This window comes from Engraulis encrasicolus, chromosome 13 (assembly GCF_034702125.1).
Source record: "Engraulis encrasicolus isolate BLACKSEA-1 chromosome 13, IST_EnEncr_1.0, whole genome shotgun sequence".
NCBI classification, from domain to species: Eukaryota; Metazoa; Chordata; class Actinopteri; order Clupeiformes; family Engraulidae; genus Engraulis; species Engraulis encrasicolus.
In genome coordinates, this window is record NC_085869.1 from 40,735,530 (window position 1) to 40,741,039 (window position 5,510).

A 5,510-nucleotide genomic window follows, 5' to 3' on the forward strand; every position below is an offset into this window, starting at 1 on the left:
CTTTGCTGAGCTTATACCACTTGTAGGGTTGTATAAAGTTGTAGGAGCTCTGGAACATTGTCTCTCCCTGTCTGTCTGTCTCTCTGTCTCCCTCCCCCTCTCTCTCTGTCTCTCTCTGTCTCTCTCTTTGTGCTCTTTGTGTGTGTGTGTGTGTATTCATGTTGAAGTTGAGCAATAAAATCTTTGCTCACTGATATGATAATGCTGTGTTGATGTTCATGTACTTACAGCATGATGATTGGCCTGCACCCCTGACTTTTGCTGTCCATCTGAGTTATATACCATGTGAGGCGTGTATAAATGTCCAGGGGGAAACAATAATCCAACTGTACTCTTCAGTGTCCTGCTGCTAAATGAGTGTCTGTATACACAAGTGAGGTTTTAGAACCATCTACAAAGACACATCATAATGACATCACAGACAAGTGACCCTATTGGAATACAGTGGCACACATCACAGACAAGTGACCCTATTGGAATAGAGTGGCAGACAAACATGTATCTGTTCAAGAGACTACCATCCTAAAATGATTCTGGTTCGAATCCTTTGCTGAGCTTATACCACTTGTAGGGTTGTATAAAGTTGTAGGAGCTCTGGAACATTGTCTCTCCCTGTCTGTCTGTCTCTCTGTCTCCCTCCCTCTCTCTTTCTGTCTCGGTGTTTGTATGTGTGTGTGTGTGTGTGTGTGTGTGTGTGTGTGTGTGTGTGTGTGTGTGTGTGTGTGTGTGTGTGTGTGTGTGTGTGTGTGTGTGTGTGTGTGTGTGTGTGTGTGTGTGTGTGTGTGTGTCTTCATGTTGAAGTTGAGCGATAAAATCTTTGCTCACTGATATGATAATGCTGTGTTGATGTTCATGTACTTACAGAATGATGATTGGCCTGCACCCCTGACTTTTGCTGTCCATCTGAGTCCCCCCATACCATGTGAGGCGTGTGTAAATGTCCGAGGGGAAACAATAATCCAACTGTACTCTTCAGTGTCCTGCTACTAAATGAGTGTCTGTATACTCAAGTGAGGTTTTAGAACCATCGAGAAAGACACATCATAATGACATCACAGACAAGTGACCCTATCCATCATTTGCATTGACGTCACAATATTACGTAATCGATTTTGCTGGACGGCAGAAGTACACATTCGTACATAGGAATTATATGCAGACGAAGACAACTTTGACCATAAAATACCAAAGAAACACGTAGTTCTTGTATTTTTTTTTTAAACGGGATATGTACCTGGCGTTATCAGGCTAGGTTGGCCACGGTGGATGTGTTCAAATCATAGATTTATTCAAATGTATTCTGCTCCACTAGATGGCATAACGCGGACGGGCGGTACGAGAAACTGGGAGAAGAAGAGAAAGTTGTTGCTTGCTTCCAGCCATGAACTTACTCTGCCTGCGATATATTTTTTTTATCCCGTGTTTATTTTCTTCAGTAAAGTTGTGAACTTAAACCAAACCTCTGCATTAGCAAAATAAGCACATTTATGCACCGTTTCTTCATTGGTGGCTGGGCACCGCGGCTGCATCCTCTTCTTCGTGGCATGGCACAGGTAAGATAATGCTGCTAACCTAACTTACTAGGCTACAAGACGCACGGTACATTTTGTGTCAGGCATTTCGCAAAGTGGTGTTTTGAAAAGCATATCTTTTCATCTCAGATGTATCTTGTAGGTTAACTTGAATTCTCTCGCTTCGTTTCATCCAAGTGGATTTCATTGTTGTTTCAGCCACGTCTGCACAATGTAGGCAAATATGAAATATAATTCTATATCTTATCTTCTGTTTACATATCCAATATGTTCATTTGTACTGTATTATTATTGACCACTTATGTTACCAGTCCATCACTGCTACCTGTCCTGTCTTGCACTTTCTGTCTGTCTGTAATTGTCAGTCCTGTCCTGGCATGGTAGAGAGAAAACGTCGTTTCCCTTGTATGACCATAAGTGACAATAAAAGCTGACTTGACATACTTCAATGTTTCAAATCGGTGTTGCATTACATTGCACATGTAGAAACACATAGGACAGAATGTCGGTTACATACTTTGATTAAATAATTTTGATTTGATTAAATAAATCATTTGAAAAGATGACCTTCACAAGAGAAAGAAAAGCACAACAAACCTGTTATTTATCTTGTATTTTTTTTATTGTTTAGTAATTGCAGGTTCATCAGTCAGGTGGTCAGCACCCAAACTAAAACCATACGTCATGGTGGCCAGGAATTGCATCCCAGCAGCACAGGTAAATACATGACTAGTAAGTTGGGATGAGTGTTATTTTCTGACATTTTACATCACATTTTAATTCAGACAATATTGCCAAGGGAGTCAATTATTCAGTACTGTACCAATACATTACAATGCATGGCTAAATTCATTTAAATAGCATGTTTGTCTTTTCTTTTTTTTTTCCAATTAGATGGGGGAGCCAACATGAAGAGGTGTCCAGAGAGGCTTCTTCCTCTTTGGCTTTGCAGCAGCACCAGGACCTCACCATCAGTGATGCTGTTCATCCATCGGGCCTACCCTTACATTCCTCCCCTGATGCACTGATCACCTGTACCAGTTGTTGGAGTTTTCAGAAGGGCTCTAAATTAACTTTTTTTATTCACTAGTAGCCAAAATGGCTAGTATGTTAATCTCCAAACATACCGGTACATTAAATAATGGGTCAAAGTGCCAAGTATGTTTTCTTTTCTACCAGCAAAACTTAATTTTCCCCAGCATTTGGCTGGTGAGCCCTGGTTGTCATTGATGGTGAGTAGCTGTGATAATAAATAACTGAAATGATGAAGTCCATCCAGACATGTCTTGCTTATTTTATTGTACTAATACAACAACGTAGAACATTTTCTGTGAAAGCCCAACTGGGAAACTCCAACTCCCATTGACATTGTGACACAGCACACAAGTGTTCACTGCACGAAATTGCATTTATGCTTCACCCGTGCAAGGGGGCAGCCCCCAATGGCGCCCCAAGGGAGCAGTGTGGCGGTACCATGCTCAGGGTATCTCAGTCATGGAGGAGGATGGGGGAGAGCACTGATTACTTAACTCCCCCCACCAACCTGGTGGGTCGGGAGTCCAACCGGCAACCTTTGGGATACAAGGCTGACACTCTAACCACTTACCCATGACCGCCTGTCAATCTTCAGTCTAGTCTAACTAATTATATTGTCTCCACTAAATGTATATCTCAGGTGACATGGGTATACTGGTATGGGGATAGTGCTGTATGTAAATAATATTAACCCATTTCAGCCGGCACCAAAATGCCAGCTAATTGCCTATGCCCCTTTTAAGAAAGGTGTCCTCATCCTATAAAAAAACCCCAAATAACTAAATAAGTCTCTGAAGCACATACAGACATGATATGAGTTTTAAAAGCTAAGACCATCCTCTTGCATTAGAACATGTTAATTCAGCTCTAACATACCCACATTTTTAATCTAAAAAAATCTAATATGTCATGCCTAAATGCTGTGTCGCTCCAGGCACCTAGGTCAATACAACGAGTACACAGCATCCAGCATCAATGGGTTGACTATTACAGGCCTAGTTCAGATAACCATTTATTAATATAAATAAGTGCTTGCACGTCTATTGTACATGTCCACCCCACAATAGATATCCCCTCCCATCACCTACAAAACCTTGAAATGTATTTGTACTTTGTGTCTAAAAATAAAGTCTTTGAGCCATTGAATGAACTGATTACTACATTGAGTTGGTGTGATTAAGAGGTTGAAATCGGCTAAACTTGACTTGGTGTGCTGGACCTCTGGCTCTTCCATACATCCAATGTGTCATGACATCAGATCATCGCTCTTCTCATCTGGAGAAACAGAAAGATAACACTTAGCTGACACTTATCCAAAGCAACTCCGTTACTCACAGTGAATTGTCCCTGCAGCATGGGGCTTGGTGCCTAGCTCATAGGCCTACTTCAGCCTGGATGGGAGGTGAAGGGAGAGGTGTAGGATGGGATTTGAACCTGCAACCCTCCAATCGTAATACCACTTCCCAAACCATTAAGCCTCTGATGTGTGTGACTGATTTCAGAGGGCAGACAATTTGGATGACAACACAACAAAGTGGTGGACTTCATATTAACAACATCGACACTGGTGGGCCTATGCATGTCATTATAAATAGGCCAGCATGGATAAGGTGATTGGCATTTCATGACAGCATCATGCTGAAGAGTAGGCCTACTACTTGGGAAATCAGCGCTAGAGATGTACACATGGTTTATTTTTACATTTGAACCTTAACAGTATGAACGTCATAGCCTTGCTATTTCACCAAGAGCTTTATGAATTCCGTGTTTATGTTACAGCCTGCAATATCTTAGCATACGTCCATCATAGCGTAATGATGCTGATAATTAACGTTAATCATGGAAAGCATCTTACATTGACCACACAGAAAAATCCACTGAAATTGCACATTAGACTTAAATTAACTAGCGTTCACGAATTAAGAGACAAATGATGATACAAAGGATGGCAAATGAGAAACTTACCGTGGTGCTCATCCAGCTACTTGAGTAGGCTAGTTTGATGGTTTTCCAGTTGGTTGCCGCGATTCACCTCAGCTTTCTCGTTTTATTTTGAGATCCAGTGAAAAGTCACGCCTGGGTTGTAACCCTATCTGTTTTTGTAACAAACAGCACAATGGGTGTTCACGGTGTTTAGTTTATCGGCGATCTATGTTACGTTATGAGTTACTAAACGTTGCGAGTCCCATAGGAATCCATTCATCAATGCGGCACTCTTGCCGTCCAGTAGCCGTCCACTAGAACGTTTGACGTTACATGCAAATCATGGATTGGAATACAGTGGCACACATCACAGACAAGTGACCCTATTGGAATAGAGTGGCAGACAAACATGTATCTGTTCAAGAGACTACCATCCTAAAATGATTCTGGTTCGAATCCTTTGCTGAGCTTATACCACTTGTAGGGTTGTATAAAGTTGTAGGAGCTCTGGAACATTGTCTCTCCCTGTCTGTCTGTCTCTCTGTCTCCCTCCCCCTCTCTTTCTGTCTCGGTCTCTCTCTCTCTCTCTCTCTCTCTCTCTCTCTCTCTCTCTCTCTCTCTCTCTCTCTCTCTCTGTGTGTGTGTGTGTCTTCATGTTGAAGTTGAGCGATAAAATCTTTGCTCACTGATATGATAATGCTGTGTTGATGTTCATGTACTTACAGCATGATGATTGGCCTGCACCCCTGACTTTTGCTGTCCATCTGAGTTCCATACCATGTGAGGCGTGTGTAAATGTCCGAGGGGAAACAATAATCCAACTGTACTCTTCAGTGTCCTGCTGCTAAATGAGTGTCTGTATACTCAAGTGAGGTTTTAGAACCATCTACAAAGACACATCATAATGACATCACAGACAAGTGACCCTATTGGAATAGAGTGGCAGACAAACATATATCTGTTCAAGAGACTACCGTCCTAAAATGATTCTGGTTCGAATCCTTTGCTGAGCTTATACCA

General features: G+C 41.8%; 2 long non-coding RNA genes across 2 annotated transcripts; one reads left to right on the plus strand and one right to left on the minus strand.

Annotated features, from left to right (window-relative positions):
- The first annotated feature begins 1,089 nt into the window (after positions 1–1,089).
- Positions 1,090–2,810, plus strand: LOC134461775 (uncharacterized). The gene is made up of 3 exons (XR_010037406.1): positions 1,090–1,553; positions 2,164–2,249; positions 2,427–2,810. It is a non-coding gene; the product is annotated as an uncharacterized LOC134461775 (long non-coding RNA).
- An 898-nt stretch (positions 2,811–3,708) lies between these two features.
- On the minus strand, positions 3,709–4,809 carry LOC134461774 (uncharacterized). Its single transcript, XR_010037405.1, has 2 exons — positions 4,533–4,809; positions 3,709–3,842 (listed from the first exon to the last, which is right to left on the minus strand). It is a non-coding gene; the product is annotated as an uncharacterized LOC134461774 (long non-coding RNA).
- Between the last annotated feature and the right edge of the window lie 701 nt (positions 4,810–5,510).